The sequence below is a fragment of the Triturus cristatus genome, chromosome 6, assembly GCF_964204655.1.
Source record: "Triturus cristatus chromosome 6, aTriCri1.1, whole genome shotgun sequence".
In the NCBI taxonomy this organism is placed as follows: Eukaryota; Metazoa; Chordata; class Amphibia; order Caudata; family Salamandridae; genus Triturus; species Triturus cristatus.
The window spans coordinates 1108555520-1108575447 of NC_140589.1; positions in this window are offsets into that span (position 1 = coordinate 1108555520).

The following is a 19928-nucleotide window of genomic DNA, read 5'->3' on the forward strand; positions in this document are numbered from 1 at the left end:
AAATGAGATGTTTGAAGTGATTTTCATGCTTCCAGGGGCCTTAAACACGAGATTTGAGGAATGGGTAAAAGTGAATGAAAATGGCCAATTTACTCACTCTGCGGCCTTAAAAAGTGTTTCTCCTCCACGGGAAGTGAAAAAAATAACATTTGGAGGCATTTATTGTTCAATCAAAAATGCCTGTTTTTTGGTGAAAGAGATAACCACCCCCCCTTACGACATGCTTCAGAAACGAAAAAAATGGTCCATTTTCAAATGTTGCGTCTTTGAACGACAATTCACATTTGTACGTGGATAATCACTTTTAGAGATAAAATTAGATGTTTAAAGTGATTTTCAAGCTTCCAGGGGCCCTAAACACAAGATTTGAGGAATGGGTAAATGTGAATGAAAATGGCCAATTTATTCACTCTGAGGCCTTAAAAAGTTTTTCTCCACCCCAGAAAGTGAATTAAATAACATTTGTAGGCCTTTATTGTTCAATCAAAAACGCCCGATTTTTGATGAAAGAGATAACCACCCCCCCTTACGACATGCTTCAGAAACTAAAAAAATGGTCCATTTTCAAATGTTGCCTCTTTGAACCACAATTCACATTTGTACGTGGAAAATCACTTTTAAACATAAAATGAGATGTTTAAAGTGATTTGCATGCTTCCAGGGGCCTTAAACACAAGATTTGAGGAATGGGTAAAAGTGAATGAAAATGGCCAATTTACTCATTCTGAGGCCTTAAAAAGTGTTTCTCCTCCACGGGAAGTGAAAAAAATAACATTTGGAGGCATTTATTGTTCAATCAAAATCGCCTGTTTTTTGGTGAAAGAGATAACCACCCCCCCTTACGACATGCTTCAGAAACGAAAAAAATGGTCCATTTTCAAATGTTGCGTCTTTGAACGACAATTCAAATTTATACGTGGAAAATCACTTTTACACATAAAATGAGATGTTTAAAGTGATTTTCATGCTTCCAGGGGCCTTAAACACAAGATTTGAGGAATGGGTAAAAGTGAATGAAAATGGCCAATTTACTCACTCTGAGGCCTTAAAAAGTGTTTCTCCTCCACGGGAAGTAAATTAAATAACATTTGGAGGCCTTTATTGTTCAACCAAAAACGCCCATTTTTTGGTGAAAGAGATAACCACCCCCCCTTACGACATGCTTCAGAAACGAAAAAAATGGTCCGTTTTCAAATGTTGCCTCTTTGAACTACAATTCACATTTGTACGTGGAAAAGCACTTTTAAACATAAAATAAGATGTTTGAAGTGATTTTCATGCTTCCAGGGGCCTTAAACACGAGATTTGAGGAATGGGTAAAAGTGAATGAAAATGGCCAATTTACTCACTCTGCGGCCTTAAAAAGTGTTTCTCCTCCACGGGAAGTGAAAAAAATAACATTTGGAGGCATTTATTGCTCAATCAAAAATGCCTGTTTTTTGGTGAAAGAGATAACCACCCCCCCCTTACGACAAGCTTCAGAAACGAAAAAAATGGTCCATTTTCAAATGTTGCGTCTTTGAACGACAATTCACATTTGTACGTGGATAATCACTTTTAGAGATAAAATTAGATGTTTAAAGTGATTTTCAAGCTTCCAGGGGCCCTAAACACAAGATTTGAGGAATGGGTAAATGTGAATGAAAATGGCCAATTTATTCACTCTGAGGCCTTAAAAAGTTTTTCTCCACCCCAGAAAGTGAATTAAATAACATTTGTAGGCCTTTATTGTTCAATCAAAAACGCCCGATTTTTGATGAAAGAGATAACCACCCCCCCTTACGACATGCTTCAGAAACTAAAAAAATGGTCCATTTTCAAATGTTGCCTCTTTGAACCACAATTCACATTTGTACGTGGAAAATCACTTTTAAACATAAAATGAGATGTTTAAAGTGATTTGCATGCTTCCAGGGGCCTTAAACACAAGATTTGAGGAATGGGTAAAAGTGAATGAAAATGGCCAATTTACTCATTCTGAGGCCTTAAAAAGTGTTTCTCCTCCACGGGAAGTGAAAAAAATAACATTTGGAGGCATTTATTGTTCAATCAAAATCGCCTGTTTTTTGGTGAAAGAGATAACCACCCCCCCTTACGACATGCTTCAGAAACGAAAAAAATGGTCCATTTTCAAATGTTGCGTCTTTGAACGACAATTCAAATTTATACGTGGAAAATCACTTTTACACATAAAATGAGATGTTTAAAGTGATTTTCATCCTTCCAGGGGCCTTAAACACAAGATTTGAGGAATGGGTAAAAGTGAATGAAAATGGCCAATTTACTCATTCTGAGGCCTTAAAAAGTGTTTCTCCTCCACGGGAAGTGAAAAAAATAACATTTGGAGGCATTTATTGTTCAATCAAAATCGCCTGTTTTTTGGTGAAAGAGATAACCACCCCCCCTTACGACATGCTTCAGAAACGAAAAAAATGGTCCATTTTCAAATGTTGCGTCTTTGAACGACAATTCAAATTTATACGTGGAAAATCACTTTTACACATAAAATGAGATGTTTAAAGTGATTTTCATCCTTCCAGGGGCCTTAAACACAAGATTTGAGGAATGGGTAAAAGTGAATGAAAATGGCCAATTTACTCATTCTGAGGCCTTAAAAAGTGTTTCTCCTCCACGGGAAGTGAATTAAATAACATTTGGAGGCCTTTATTGTTCAACAACAAACGCTCGTTTTTTGGTGAAAGAGATAACCACCCCCCTTACGACATGCTTCAGAAACGAAAAAAAAGGTCCATTTTCAAATGTTGCGCCTTTGAACTACAATTAACATTTGTACGTGGAAAATCACTTTTAGAGATAAAATTAGATGTTTAAAGTGATTTTCAAGCTTCCAGGGGCCCTTAAGGAATGGGTAAATGTGAATGAAAATGGCAAATTAATTCACTCTGAAGCCTTAAAAAGTTTTTCTCCACCCCAGAAAGTGAATTAAATAACATTTGTAGGCCTTTATTGTTCAATCAAAAACGCCCGATTTTTGATGAAAGAGATAACCATCCCCCCTTACGACATGCTTCAGAAACTAAAAAAATGGTCCATTTTCAAATGTTGCCTCTTTGAACTACAATTCACATTTGTACGTGGAAAATCACTTTTAAACATAAAATGAGATGTTTAAAGTGATTTTCATGCTTCCAGGGGCCTTAAACACCAGATTTGAGGAATGGGTAAAAGTGAATGAAAATGGCCAAATTACTCACTCTGCGGCCTTCAAAAGTTTTTCTCCACCCCAGAAAGTGAATTAAATAACATTTGTAGGCCTTTATTGTTCAATCAAAAACGCCCGATTTTTGATGAAAGAGATAACCACCCCCCCTTACGACATGCTTCAGAAACTAAAAAAATGGTCCATTTTCAAATGTTGCCTCTTTGAACTACAATTCACATTTGTACGTGGAAAATCACTTTTAAACATAAAATGAGATGTTTAAAGTGATTTTCATGCTTCCAGGGGCCTTAAACACAAGATTTGAGGAATGGGTAAAAGTGAATGAAAATGGCCAATTTACTCACTCTGAGGCCTTAAAAAGTGTTTCTCCTCCACGGGAAGTCAATTAAATAACATTTGGAAGCCTTTATTGTTCATCCGAAAACACAGTTTTTTGGTGAAAGAGATAACCACCCCCCCTTACGACATGCTTCAGAAACGAAAAAAAAGGTCCATTTTCAAATGTTGCGTCTTTCAACTACAATTCACATTTGTACGTGAATAATCACTTTTAGAGATAAAATTAGATGTTTAAAGTGATTTTCAAGCTTCCAGGGGCCCTAAACACAAGATTTGAGGAATGGGTAAATGTGAATGAAAATGGCCAATTTATTCACTGTGAGGCCTCAAAAAGTTTTTCTCCACCCCAAAAAGTGAATTAAATAACATTTGTAGGCCTTTATTGTTCAATCAAAAATGCCCGATTTTTGATGAAAGAGATAAACACCCCCCCTTACGACATGCTTCAGAAACTAAAAAAATGGTCCATTTTCAAATGTTGCCTCTTTGAACTACAATTCACATTTGTACGTGGAAAATCACTTTTAAACATAAAATGAGATGTTTAAAGGGATTTTCATGCTTCCAGGGGCCTTAAACACAAGATTTGAGGAATGGGTAAAAGTGAATGAAAATGGCCAATTTACTCATTCTGAGGCCTTAAAAAGTGTTTCTCCTCCACGGGAAGTGAAAAAAATAACATTTGGAGGCATTTATTGTTCAACCAAAAACACCCATTTTTTGGTGAAAGAGATAACCACCCCCCCTTACGACATGCTTCAGAAACGAAAAAAATGGTCCGTTTTCAAATGTTGCCTCTTTGAACTACAATTCACATTTGTACGTGGAAAAGCACTTTTAAACATAAAATGAGATGTTTGAAGTGATTTTCATGCTTCCAGGGGCCTTAAACACGAGATTTGAGGAATGGGTAAAAGTGAATGAAAATGGCCAATTTACTCACTCTGCGGCCTTAAAAAGTGTTTCTCCTCCACGGGAAGTGAAAAAAATAACATTTGGAGGCATTTATTGTTCAACCAAAAACACCCATTTTTTGGTGAAAGAGATAACCACCCCCCCTTACGACATGCTTCAGAAACGAAAAAAATGGTCCGTTTTCAAATGTTGCCTCTTTGAACTACAATTCACATTTGTACGTGGAAAAGCACTTTTAAACATAAAATGAGATGTTTGAAGTGATTTTCATGCTTCCAGGGGCCTTAAACACGAGATTTGAGGAATGGGTAAAAGTGAATGAAAATGGCCAATTTACTCACTCTGCGGCCTTAAAAAGTGTTTCTCCTCCACGAGAAGTGAAAAAAATAACATTTGGAGGCATTTATTGTTCAATCAAAAATGCCTGTTTTTTGGTGAAAGAGATAACCACCCCCCCTTACGACATGCTTCAGAAACGAAAAAAATGGTCCATTTTCAAATGTTGCGTCTTTGAACAACAATTCACATTTGTACGTGGATAATCACTTTTAGAGATAAATTAGATGTTTAAAGTGATTTTCAAGCTTCCAGGGGCCCTAAACACAAGATTTGAGGAATGGGTAAATGTGAATGAAAATGGGCAATTTATTCACTCTGAGGCCTTAAAAAGTTTTTCTCCACCCCAGAAAGTGAATTAAATAACATTTGTAGGCCTTTATTGTTCAATCAAAAACGCCAGATTTTTGATGAGAGAGATAACCACCCCCCCTTACGACATGCTTCAGAAACTAAAAAATGGTCCATTTTCGAATGTTGCCTCTTTGAACTACAATTCACATTTATACGTGGAAAATCACTTTTACACATAAAATGAGATGTTTAAAGTGATTTTCATGCTTCCAGGGGCCTTAAACACAAGATTTGAGGAATGGGTAAAAGTGAATGAAAATGGCCAATTTACTCATTCTGAGGCCTTAAAAAGTGTTTCTCCTCCACGGGAAGTGAAAAAAATAACATTTGGAGGCATTTATTGTTCAATCAAAAACGCCTGTTTTTTGGTGAAAGAGATAACCACCCCCCCTTACGACATGCTTCAGAAACGAAAAAAATGGTCCATTTTCAAATGTTGCGTCTTTGAACGACAATTCACATTTGTACGTGGAAAATCACTTTTACACATAAAATGAGATGTTTAAAGTGATTTTCATGCTTCCAGGGGCCTTAAACACAAGATTTGAGGAATGGGTAAAAGTGAATGAAAATGGCCAATTTACTCACTCTGAGGCCTTAAAAAGTGTTTCTCCTCCACGGGATGTAAATTAAATAACATTTGGAGGCCTTTATTGTTCAACCAAAAACGCCCATTTTTTGGTGAAAGAGATAACCACCCCCCCTTACGACACGCGTTCAGAAACGAAAAAAATGGTCCGTTTTCAAATGTTGCCTCTTTGAACTACAATTCACATTTGTACGTGGAAAAGCACTTTTAAACATAAAATGAGATGTTTGAAGTGATTTTCATGCTTCCAGGGGCCTTAAACACGAGATTTGAGGAATGGGTAAAAGTGAATGAAAATGGCCAATTTACTCACTCTGCGGCCTTAAAAAGTGTTTCTCCTCCACGGGAAGTGAAAGAAATTACATTTGGAGGCATTTATTGTTCAATCAAAAATGCCTGTTTTTTGGTGAAAGAGATAACCACCCCCCCTTACGACATGCTTCAGAAACGAAAAAAATGGTCCATTTTCAAATGTTGCGTCTTTGAACGACAATTCACATTTGTACGTGGATAATCACTTTTAGAGATAAAATTAGATGTTTAAAGTGATTTTCAAGCTTCCAGGGGCCCTCAACACAAGATTTGAGGAATGGGTAAATGTGAATGAAAATGGGCAATTTATTCACTCTGAGGCCTTAAAAAGTTTTTCTCCACCCCAGAAAGTGAATTAAATAACATTTGTAGGCCTTTATTGTTCAATCAAAAACGCCCGATTTTTGATGAGAGAGATAACCACCCCCCCTTACGACATGCTTCAGAAACTAAAAAATGGTCCATTTTCGAATGTTGCCTCTTTGAACTACAATTCACATTTATACGTGGAAAATCACTTTTACACATAAAATGAGATGTTTAAAGTGATTTTCATGCTTCCAGGGGCCTTAAACACAAGATTTGAGGAATGGGTAAAAGTGAATGAAAATGGCCAATTTACTCATTCTGAGGCCTTAAAAAGTGTTTCTCCTCCACGGGAAGTGAATTAAATAACATTTGGAGGCCTTTATTGTTCAACCAAAAACGCCCGTTTTTTGGTGAAAGAGATAACCACCCCCCTTACGACATGCTTCAGAAACGAAAAAAAATGTCCATTTTCAAATGTTGCGTCTTTGAACCACAATTCACATTTGTACGTGGATAATCACTTTTAGAGATAAAATTCGATGTTTAACGTGATTTTCAAGCTACCAGGGGCCCTAAACACAAGATTTGAGGAATGGGTAAATGTGAATGAAAATGGCCAATTTATTCACTCTGAAGCCTTAAAAAGTTTTTCTCCACCCCAGAAAGTAAATTAAATAACATTTGTAGGCCTTTATTGTTCAATCAAAAATGCCCGATTTTTGATGAAAGAGATAACCACCCCCCCTTACGACATGCTTCCGAAACTAAAAAAATGGTCCATTTTCAAATGTTGCCTCTTTGAACTACAATTCACATTTGTACGTGGAAAATCACTTTTACACATAAAATGAGATGTTTAAAGTGATTTTCATGCTTCCAGGGGCCTTAAACACAAGATTTGAGGAATGGGTAAAAGTGAATGAAAATGGCCAATTTACTCACTCTGAGGCCTTAAAAAGTGTTTCTCCTCCACGGGAAGTAAATTAAATAACATTTGGAGGCCTTTATTGTTCAACCAAAAACGCCCATTTTTTGGTGAAAGAGATAACCACCCCCCCTTACGACATGCTTCAGAAACGAAAAAAATGGTCCGTTTTCAAATGTTGCCTCTTTGAACTACAATTCACATTTGTACGTGGAAAAGCACTTTTAAACATAAAATGAGATGTTTGAAGTGATTTTCATGCTTCCAGGGGCCTTAAACACGAGATTTGAGGAATGGGTAAAAGTGAATGAAAATGGCCAATTTACTCACTCTGCGGCCTTAAAAAGTGTTTCTCCTCCACGGGAAGTGAAAAAAATAACATTTGGAGGCATTTATTGTTCAATCAAAAATGCCTGTTTTTTGGTGAAAGAGATAACCACCCCCCCTTACGACATGCTTCAGAAACGAAAAAAATGGTCCATTTTCAAATGTTGCGTCTTTGAACGACAATTCACATTTGTACGTGGAAAATCACTTTTACACATAAAATGAGATGTTTAAAGTGATTTTCATGCTTCCAGGGGCCTTAAACACAAGATTTGAGGAATGGGTAAAAGTGAATGAAAATGGCCAATTTACTCACTCTGAGGCCTTAAAAAGTGTTTCTCCTCCACGGGATGTAAATTAAATAACATTTGGAGGCCTTTATTGTTCAACCAAAAACGCCCATTTTTTGGTGAAAGAGATAACCACCCCCCCTTACGACATGCTTCAGAAACGAAAAAAATGGTCCGTTTTCAAATGTTGCCTCTTTGAACTACAATTCACATTTGTACGTGGAAAAGCACTTTTAAACATAAAATGAGATGTTTGAAGTGATTTTCATGCTTCCAGGGGCCTTAAACACGAGATTTGAGGAATGGGTAAAAGTGAATGAAAATGGCCAATTTACTCACTCTGCGGCCTTAAAAAGTGTTTCTCCTCCACGGGAAGTGAAAAAAATAACATTTGGAGGCATTTATTGTTCAATCAAAAATGCCTGTTTTTTGGTGAAAGAGATAACCACCCCCCCTTACGACATGCTTCAGAAACGAAAAAAATGGTCCATTTTCAAATGTTGCGTCTTTGAACGACAATTCACATTTGTACGTGGATAATCACTTTTAGAGATAAAATTAGATGTTTAAAGTGATTTTCAAGCTTCCAGGGGCCCTCAACACAAGATTTGAGGAATGGGTAAATGTGAATGAAAATGGGCAATTTATTCACTCTGAGGCCTTAAAAAGTTTTTCTCCACCCCAGAAAGTGAATTAAATAACATTTGTAGGCCTTTATTGTTCAATCAAAAACGCCAGATTTTTGATGAGAGAGATAACCACCCCCCCTTACGACATGCTTCAGAAACTAAAAAATGGTCCATTTTCGAATGTTGCCTCTTTGAACTACAATTCACATTTATACGTGGAAAATCACTTTTACACATAAAATGAGATGTTTAAAGTGATTTTCATGCTTCCAGGGGCCTTAAACACAAGATTTGAGGAATGGGTAAAAGTGAATGAAAATGGCCAATTTACTCATTCTGAGGCCTTAAAAAGTGTTTCTCCTCCACGGGAAGTGAATTAAATAACATTTGGAGGCCTTTATTGTTCAACCAAAAACGCCCGTTTTTTGGTGAAAGAGATAACCACCCCCCCTTACGACATGCTTCAGAAACGAAAAAAAATGTCCATTTTCAAATGTTGCGTCTTTGAACCACAATTCACATTTGTACGTGGATAATCACTTTTAGAGATAAAATTCGATGTTTAAAGTGATTTTCAAGCTACCAGGGGCCCTAAACACAAGATTTGAGGAATGGGTAAATGTGAATGAAAATGGCCAATTTATTCACTCTGAAGCCTTAAAAAGTTTTTCTCCACCCCAGAAAGTAAATTAAATAACATTTGTAGGCCTTTATTGTTCAATCAAAAATGCCCGATTTTTGATGAAAGAGATAACCACCCCCCCTTACGACATGCTTCCGAAACTAAAAAAATGGTCCATTTTCAAATGTTGCCTCTTTGAACTACAATTCACATTTGTACGTGGAAAATCACTTTTACACATAAAATGAGATGTTTAAAGTGATTTTCATGCTTCCAGGGGCCTTAAACACAAGATTTGAGGAATGGGTAAAAGTGAATGAAAATGGCCAATTTACTCACTCTGAGGCCTTAAAAAGTGTTTCTCCTCCACGGGAAGTAAATTAAATAACATTTGGAGGCCTTTATTGTTCAACCAAAAACGCCCATTTTTTGGTGAAAGAGATAACCACCCCCCCTTACGACATGCTTCAGAAACGAAAAAAATGGTCCGTTTTCAAATGTTGCCTCTTTGAACTACAATTCACATTTGTACGTGGAAAAGCACTTTTAAACATAAAATGAGATGTTTGAAGTGATTTTCATGCTTCCAGGGGCCTTAAACACGAGATTTGAGGAATGGGTAAAAGTGAATGAAAATGGCCAATTTACTCACTCTGCGGCCTTAAAAAGTGTTTCTCCTCCACGGGAAGTGAAAAAAATAACATTTGGAGGCATTTATTGTTCAATCAAAAATGCCTGTTTTTTGGTGAAAGAGATAACCACCCCCCCCTTACGACATGCTTCAGAAACGAAAAAAATGGTCCATTTTCAAATGTTGCGTCTTTGAACGACAATTCACATTTGTACGTGGATAATCACTTTTAGAGATAAAATTAGATGTTTAAAGTGATTTTCAAGCTTCCAGGGGCCCTAAACACAAGATTTGAGGAATGGGTAAATGTGAATGAAAATGGCCAATTTATTCACTCTGAGGCCTTAAAAAGTTTTTCTCCACCCCAGAAAGTGAATTAAATAACATTTGTAGGCCTTTATTGCTCAATCAAAAACGCCCGATTTTTGATGAAAGAGATAAACCCCCCCTTACGACATGCTTCAGAAACTAAAAAAATGGTCCATTTTCAAATGTTGCCTCTTTGAACCACAATTCACATTTGTACGTGGAAAATCACTTTTAAACATAAAATGAGATGTTTAAAGTGATTTGCATGCTTCCAGGGGCCTTAAACACAAGATTTGAGGAATGGGTAAAAGTGAATGAAAATGGCCAATTTACTCATTCTGAGGCCTTAAAAAGTGTTTCTCCTCCACGGGAAGTGAAAAAAATAACATTTGGAGGCATTTATTGTTCAATCAAAATCGCCTGTTTTTTGGTGAAAGAGATAACCACCCCCCCTTACGACATGCTTCAAAAACGAAAAAAATGGTCCATTTTCAAATGTTGCGTCTTTGAACGACAATTCACATTTATATGTGGAAAATCACTTTTACACATAAAATGAGATGTTTAAAGTGATTTTCATGCTTCCAGGGGCCTTAAACACAAGATTTGAGGAATGGGTAAAAGTGAATGAAAATGGCCAATTTACTCACTCTGAGGCCTTAAAAAGTGTTTCTCCTCCACGGGAAGTAAATTAAATACCATTTGTAGGCCTTTATTGTTCAATCAAAAACGCCCGATTTTTGATGAGAGAGATAACCACCCCCCCTTACGACATGCTTCAGAAACTAAAAAATGGTCCATTTTCGAATGTTGCCTCTTTGAACTACAATTCACATTTATACGTGGAAAATCACTTTTACACATAAAATGAGATGTTTAAAGTGATTTTCATGCTTCCAGGGGCCTTAAACACAAGATTTGAGGAATGGGTAAAAGTGAATGAAAATGGCCAATTTACTCATTCTGAGGCCTTAAAAAGTGTTTCTCCTCCACGGGAAGTGAAAAAAATAACATTTGGAGGCATTTATTGTTCAATCAAAAACGCCTGATTTTTTGGTGAAAGAGATAACCACCCCCCCTTACGACATGCTTCAGAAACGAAAAAAATGGTCCATTTTCAAATGTTGCGTCTTTGAACGACAATTCACATTTGTACGTGGATAATCACTTTTAGAGATAAAATTAGATGTTTAAAGTGATTTTCAAGCTTCCAGGGGCCCTAAACACAAGATTTGAGGAATGGGTAAATGTGAATGAAAATGGCCAATTTATTCACTCTGAGGCCTTAAAAAGTTTTTCTCCACCCCAGAAAGTGAATTAAATAACATTTGTAGGCCTTTATTGTTCAATCAAAAACGCCCGATTTTTGATGAAAGAGATAACCACCCCCCCTTACGACATGCTTCAGAAACTAAAAAAATGGTCCATTTTCAAATGTTGCCTCTTTGAACCACAATTCACATTTGTACGTGGAAAATCACTTTTAAACATAAAATGAGATGTTTAAAGTGATTTGCATGCTTCCAGGGGCCTTAAACACAAGATTTGAGGAATGGGTAAAAGTGAATGAAAATGGCCAATTTACTCATTCTGAGGCCTTAAAAAGTGTTTCTCCTCCACGGGAAGTGAAAAAAATAACATTTGGAGGCATTTATTGTTCAATCAAAATCGCCTGTTTTTTGGTGAAAGAGATAACCACCCCCCTTACGACATGCTTCAGAAACGAAAAAAATGGTCCATTTTCAAATGTTGCGTCTTTGAACGACAATTCAAATTTATACGTGGAAAATCACTTTTACACATAAAATGAGATGTTTAAAGTGATTTTCATGCTTCCAGGGGCCTTAAACACAAGATTTGAGGAATGGGTAAAATTGAATGAAAATGGCCAATTTACTCACTCTGAGGCCTTAAAAAGTGTTTCTCCTCCACGGGAAGTAAATTAAATAACATTTGGAGGCCTTTATTGTTCAACCAAAAACGCCCATTTTTTGGTGAAAGAGATAACCACCCCCCCTTACGACATGCTTCAGAAACGAAAAAAATGGTCCGTTTTCAAATGTTGCCTCTTTGAACTACAATTCACATTTGTACGTGGAAAAGCACTTTTAAACATAAAATGAGATGTTTGAAGTGATTTTCATGCTTCCAGGGGCCTTAAACACGAGATTTGAGGAATGGGTAAAAGTGAATGAAAATGGCCAATTTACTCACTCTGCGGCCTTAAAAAGTGTTTCTCCTCCACGGGAAGTGAAAAAAATAACATTTGGAGGCATTTATTGCTCAATCAAAAATGCCTGTTTTTTGGTGAAAGAGATAACCACCCCCCCCTTACGACAAGCTTCAGAAACGAAAAAAATGGTCCATTTTCAAATGTTGCGTCTTTGAACGACAATTCACATTTGTACGTGGATAATCACTTTTAGAGATAAAATTAGATGTTTAAAGTGATTTTCAAGCTTCCAGGGGCCCTAAACACAAGATTTGAGGAATGGGTAAATGTGAATGAAAATGGCCAATTTATTCACTCTGAGGCCTTAAAAAGTTTTTCTCCACCCCAGAAAGTGAATTAAATAACATTTGTAGGCCTTTATTGTTCAATCAAAAACGCCCGATTTTTGATGAAAGAGATAACCACCCCCCCTTACGACATGCTTCAGAAACTAAAAAAATGGTCCATTTTCAAATGTTGCCTCTTTGAACCACAATTCACATTTGTACGTGGAAAATCACTTTTAAACATAAAATGAGATGTTTAAAGTGATTTGCATGCTTCCAGGGGCCTTAAACACAAGATTTGAGGAATGGGTAAAAGTGAATGAAAATGGCCAATTTACTCATTCTGAGGCCTTAAAAAGTGTTTCTCCTCCACGGGAAGTGAAAAAAATAACATTTGGAGGCATTTATTGTTCAATCAAAATCGCCTGTTTTTTGGTGAAAGAGATAACCACCCCCCCTTACGACATGCTTCAGAAACGAAAAAAATGGTCCATTTTCAAATGTTGCGTCTTTGAACGACAATTCAAATTTATACGTGGAAAATCACTTTTACACATAAAATGAGATGTTTAAAGTGATTTTCATCCTTCCAGGGGCCTTAAACACAAGATTTGAGGAATGGGTAAAAGTGAATGAAAATGGCCAATTTACTCATTCTGAGGCCTTAAAAAGTGTTTCTCCTCCACGGGAAGTGAAAAAAATAACATTTGGAGGCATTTATTGTTCAATCAAAATCGCCTGTTTTTTGGTGAAAGAGATAACCACCCCCCCTTACGACATGCTTCAGAAACGAAAAAAATGGTCCATTTTCAAATGTTGCGTCTTTGAACGACAATTCAAATTTATACGTGGAAAATCACTTTTACACATAAAATGAGATGTTTAAAGTGATTTTCATCCTTCCAGGGGCCTTAAACACAAGATTTGAGGAATGGGTAAAAGTGAATGAAAATGGCCAATTTACTCATTCTGAGGCCTTAAAAAGTGTTTCTCCTCCACGGGAAGTGAATTAAATAACATTTGGAGGCCTTTATTGTTCAACAACAAACGCTCGTTTTTTGGTGAAAGAGATAACCACCCCCCTTACGACATGCTTCAGAAACGAAAAAAAAGGTCCATTTTCAAATGTTGCGCCTTTGAACTACAATTAACATTTGTACGTGGAAAATCACTTTTAGAGATAAAATTAGATGTTTAAAGTGATTTTCAAGCTTCCAGGGGCCCTTAACACAAGATTTGAGGAATGGGTAAATGTGAATGAAAATGGCAAATTAATTCACTCTGAAGCCTTAAAAAGTTTTTCTCCACCCCAGAAAGTGAATTAAATAACATTTGTAGGCCTTTATTGTTCAATCAAAAACGCCCGATTTTTGATGAAAGAGATAACCATCCCCCCTTACGACATGCTTCAGAAACTAAAAAAATGGTCCATTTTCAAATGTTGCCTCTTTGAACTACAATTCACATTTGTACGTGGAAAATCACTTTTAAACATAAAATGAGATGTTTAAAGTGATTTTCATGCTTCCAGGGGCCTTAAACACCAGATTTGAGGAATGGGTAAAAGTGAATGAAAATGGCCAAATTACTCACTCTGCGGCCTTCAAAAGTTTTTCTCCACCCCAGAAAGTGAATTAAATAACATTTGTAGGCCTTTATTGTTCAATCAAAAACGCCCGATTTTTGATGAAAGAGATAACCACCCCCCCTTACGACATGCTTCAGAAACTAAAAAAATGGTCCATTTTCAAATGTTGCCTCTTTGAACTACAATTCACATTTGTACGTGGAAAATCACTTTTAAACATAAAATGAGATGTTTGAAGTGATTTTCATGCTTCCAGGGGCCTTAAACACGAGATTTGAGGAATGGGTAAAAGTGAATGAAAATGGCCAATTTACTCACTCTGCGGCCTTAAAAAGTGTTTCTCCTCCACGGGAAGTGAAAAAAATAACATTTGGAGGCATTTATTGTTCAATCAAAAATGCCTGTTTTTTGGTGAAAGAGATAACCACCCCCCCCTTACGACATGCTTCAGAAACGAAAAAAATGGTCCATTTTCAAATGTTGCGTCTTTGAACGACAATTCACATTTGTACGTGGATAATCACTTTTAGAGATAAAATTAGATGTTTAAAGTGATTTTCAAGTTTCCAGGGGCCCTAAACACAAGATTTGAGGAATGGGTAAATGTGAATGAAAATGGCCAATTTATTCACTCTGAGGCCTTAAAAAGTTTTTCTCCACCCCAGAAAGTGAATTAAATAACATTTGTAGGCCTTTATTGCTCAATCAAAAACGCCCGATTTTTGATGAAAGAGATAACCACCCCCCCTTACGACATGCTTCAGAAACTAAAAAAATGGTCCATTTTCAAATGTTGCCTCTTTGAACCACAATTCACATTTGTACGTGGAAAATCACTTTTAAACATAAAATGAGATGTTTAAAGTGATTTGCATGCTTCCAGGGGCCTTAAACACAAGATTTGAGGAATGGGTAAAAGTGAATGAAAATGGCCAATTTACTCATTCTGAGGCCTTAAAAAGTGTTTCTCCTCCACGGGAAGTGAAAAAAATAACATTTGGAGGCATTTATTGTTCAATCAAAATCGCCTGTTTTTTGGTGAAAGAGATAACCACCCCCCCTTACGACATGCTTCAAAAACGAAAAAAATGGTCCATTTTCAAATGTTGCGTCTTTGAACGACAATTCACATTTATACGTGGAAAATCACTTTTACACATAAAATGAGATGTTTAAAGTGATTTTCATGCTTCCAGGGGCCTTAAACACAAGATTTGAGGAATGGGTAAAAGTGAATGAAAATGGCCAATTTACTCACTCTGAGGCCTTAAAAAGTGTTTCTCCTCCACGGGAAGTAAATTAAATACCATTTGTAGGCCTTTATTGTTCAATCAAAAACGCCCGATTTTTGATGAGAGAGATAACCACCCCCCCTTACGACATGCTTCAGAAACTAAAAAATGGTCCATTTTCGAATGTTGCCTCTTTGAACTACAATTCACATTTATACGTTGAAAATCACTTTTACACATAAAATGAGATGTTTAAAGTGATTTTCATGCTTCCAGGGGCCTTAAACACAAGATTTGAGGAATGGGTAAAAGTGAATGAAAATGGCCAATTTACTCATTCTGAGGCCTTAAAAAGTGTTTCTCCTCCACGGGAAGTGAAAAAAATAACATTTGGAGGCATTTATTGTTCAATCAAAAACGCCTGTTTTTTGGTGAAAGAGATAACCACCCCCCCTTACGACATGCTTCAGAAACGAAAAAAATGGTCCATTTTCAAATGTTGCGTCTTTGAACGACAATTCACATTTGTACGTGGATAATCACTTTTAGAGATAAAATTAGATGTTTAAAGTGATTTTCAAGCTTCCAGGGGCCCTAAACACAAGATTTGAGGAATGGGTAAATGTGAATGAAAATGGCCAATTTATTCACTCTGAGGCCTTAAAAAGTTTTTCTCCACCCCAGAAAGTGAATTAAATAACATTTGTAGGCCTTTATTGTTCAATCAAAAACGCCCGATTTTTGATGAAAGAGATAACCACCCCCCCTTACGACATGCTTCAGAAACTAAAAAAATGGTCCATTTTCAAATGTTGCCTCTTTGAACCACAATTCACATTTGTACGTGGAAAATCACTTTTAAACATAAAATGAGATGTTTAAAGTGATTTGCATGCTTCCAGGGGCCTTAAACACAAGATTTGAGGAATGGGTAAAAGTGAATGAAAATGGCCAATTTACTCACTCTGAGGCCTTAAAAAGTGTTTCTCCTCCACGGGAAGTAAATTAAATAACATTTGGAGGCCTTTATTGTTCAACCAAAAACGCCCATTTTTTGGTGAAAGAGATAACCACCCCCCCTTACGACATGCTTCAGAAACGAAAAAAATGGTCCGTTTTCAAATGTTGCCTCTTTGAACTACAATTCACATTTGTACGTGGAAAAGCACTTTTAAACATAAAATGAGATGTTTGAAGTGATTTTCATGCTTCCAGGGGCCTTAAACACGAGATTTGAGGAATGGGTAAAAGTGAATGAAAATGGCCAATTTACTCACTCTGCGGCCTTAAAAAGTGTTTCTCCTCCACGGGAAGTGAAAAAAATAACATTTGGAGGCATTTATTGCTCAATCAAAAATGCCTGTTTTTTGGTGAAAGAGATAACCACCCCCCCCTTACGACAAGCTTCAGAAACGAAAAAAATGGTCCATTTTCAAATGTTGCGTCTTTGAACGACAATTCACATTTGTACGTGGATAATCACTTTTAGAGATAAAATTAGATGTTTAAAGTGATTTTCAAGCTTCCAGGGGCCCTAAACACAAGATTTGAGGAATGGGTAAATGTGAATGAAAATGGCCAATTTATTCACTCTGAGGCCTTAAAAAGTTTTTCTCCACCCCAGAAAGTGAATTAAATAACATTTGTAGGCCTTTATTGTTCAATCAAAAACGCCCGATTTTTGATGAAAGAGATAACCACCCCCCCTTACGACATGCTTCAGAAACTAAAAAAATGGTCCATTTTCAAATGTTGCCTCTTTGAACCACAATTCACATTTGTACGTGGAAAATCACTTTTAAACATAAAATGAGATGTTTAAAGTGATTTGCATGCTTCCAGGGGCCTTAAACACAAGATTTGAGGAATGGGTAAAAGTGAATGAAAATGGCCAATTTACTCATTCTGAGGCCTTAAAAAGTGTTTCTCCTCCACGGGAAGTGAAAAAAATAACATTTGGAGGCATTTATTGTTCAATCAAAATCGCCTGTTTTTTGGTGAAAGAGATAACCACCCCCCCTTACGACATGCTTCAGAAACGAAAAAAATGGTCCATTTTCAAATGTTGCGTCTTTGAACGACAATTCAAATTTATACGTGGAAAATCACTTTTACACATAAAATGAGATGTTTAAAGTGATTTTCATCCTTCCAGGGGCCTTAAACACAAGATTTGAGGAATGGGTAAAAGTGAATGAAAATGGCCAATTTACTCATTCTGAGGCCTTAAAAAGTGTTTCTCCTCCACGGGAAGTGAAAAAAATAACATTTGGAGGCATTTATTGTTCAATCAAAATCGCCTGTTTTTTGGTGAAAGAGATAACCACCCCCCCTTACGACATGCTTCAGAAACGAAAAAAATGGTCCATTTTCAAATGTTGCGTCTTTGAACGACAATTCAAATTTATACGTGGAAAATCACTTTTACACATAAAATGAGATGTTTAAAGTGATTTTCATCCTTCCAGGGGCCTTAAACACAAGATTTGAGGAATGGGTAAAAGTGAATGAAAATGGCCAATTTACTCACTCTGCGGCCTTAAAAAGTGTTTCTCCTCCACGGGAAGTGAAAAAAATAACATTTGGAGGCATTTATTGCTCAATCAAAAATGCCTGTTTTTTGGTGAAAGAGATAACCACCCCCCCCTTACGACAAGCTTCAGAAACGAAAAAAATGGTCCATTTTCAAATGTTGCGTCTTTGAACGACAATTCACATTTGTACGTGGATAATCACTTTTAGAGATAAATTTAGATGTTTAAAGTGATTTTCAAGCTTCCAGGGGCCCTAAACACAAGATTTGAGGAATGGGTAAATGTGAATGAAAATGGCCAATTTATTCACTCTGAGGCCTTAAAAAGTTTTTCTCCACCCCAGAAAGTGAATTAAATAACATTTGTAGGCCTTTATTGTTCAATCAAAAACGCCCGATTTTTGATGAAAGAGATAACCACCCCCCCTTACGACATGCTTCAGAAACTAAAAAAATGGTCCATTTTCAAATGTTGCCTCTTTGAACCACAATTCACATTTGTACGTGGAAAATCACTTTTAAACGTAAAATGAGATGTTTAAAGTGATTTGCATGCTTCCAGGGGCCTTAAACACAAGATTTGAGGAATGGGTAAAAGTGAATGAAAATGGCCAATTTACTCATTCTGAGGCCTTAAAAAGTGTTTCTCCTCCACGGGAAGTGAAAAAAATAACATTTGGAGGCATTTATTGTTCAATCAAAATCGCCTGTTTTTTGTTGAAAGAGATAACCACCCCCCCTTACGACATGCTTCAGAAACGAAAAAAATGGTCCATTTTCAAATGTTGCGTCTTTGAACGACAATTCAAATTTATACGTGGAAAATCACTTTTACACATAAAATGAGATGTTTAAAGTGATTTTCATCCTTCCAGGGGCCTTAAACACAAGATTTGAGGAATGGGTAAAAGTGAATGAAAATGGCCAATTTACCCATTCTGAGGCCTTAAAAAGTGTTTCTCGTCCACGGGAAGTGAAAAAAATAACATTTGGAGGCATTTATTGTTCAATCAAAATCGCCTGTTTTTTGGTGAAAGAGATAACCACCCCCCCTTACGACATGCTTCAGAAACGAAAAAAATGGTCCATTTTCAAATGTTGCGTCTTTGAACGACAATTCAAATTTATACGTGGAAAATCACTTTTACACATAAAATGAGATGTTTAAAGTGATTTTCATCCTTCCAGGGGCCTTAAACACAAGATTTGAGGAATGGGTAAAAGTGAATGAAAATGGCCAATTTACTCATTCTGAGGCCTTAAAAAGTGTTTCTCCTCCACGGGAAGTGAATTAAATAACATTTGGAGGCCTTTATTGTTCAACAACAAACGCTCGTTTTTTGGTGAAAGAGATAACCACCCCCCTTACGACATGCTTCAGAAACGAAAAAAAAGGTCCATTTTCAAATGTTGCGCCTTTGAACTACAATTAACATTTGTACGTGGAAAATCACTTTTAGAGATAAAATTAGATGTTTAAAGTGATTTTCAAGCTTCCAGGGGCCCTTAACACAAGATTTGAGGAATGGGTAAATGTGAATGAAAATGGCAAATTAATTCACTCTGAAGCCTTAAAAAGTTTTTCTCCACCCCAGAAAGTGAATTAAATAACATTTGTAGGCCTTTATTGTTCAATCAAAAACGCCCGATTTTTGATGAAAGAGATAACCACCCCCCCTTACGACATGCTTCAGAAACTAAAAAAATGGTCCATTTTCAAATGTTGCCTCTTTGAACTACAATTCACATTTGTACGTGGAAAATCACTTTTAAACATAAAATGAGATGTTTAAAGTGATTTTCATGCTTCCAGGGGCCTTAAACACAAGATTTGAGGAATGGGTAAAAGTGAATGAAAATGGCCAATTTACTCACTCTGAGGCCTTAAAAAGTGTTTCTCCTCCACGGGAAGTGAAAAAAATAACATTTGGAGGCATTTATTGTTCAATCAAAAACGCCTGTTTTTTGTTGAAAGAGATAACCACCCCCCCTTACGACATGCTTC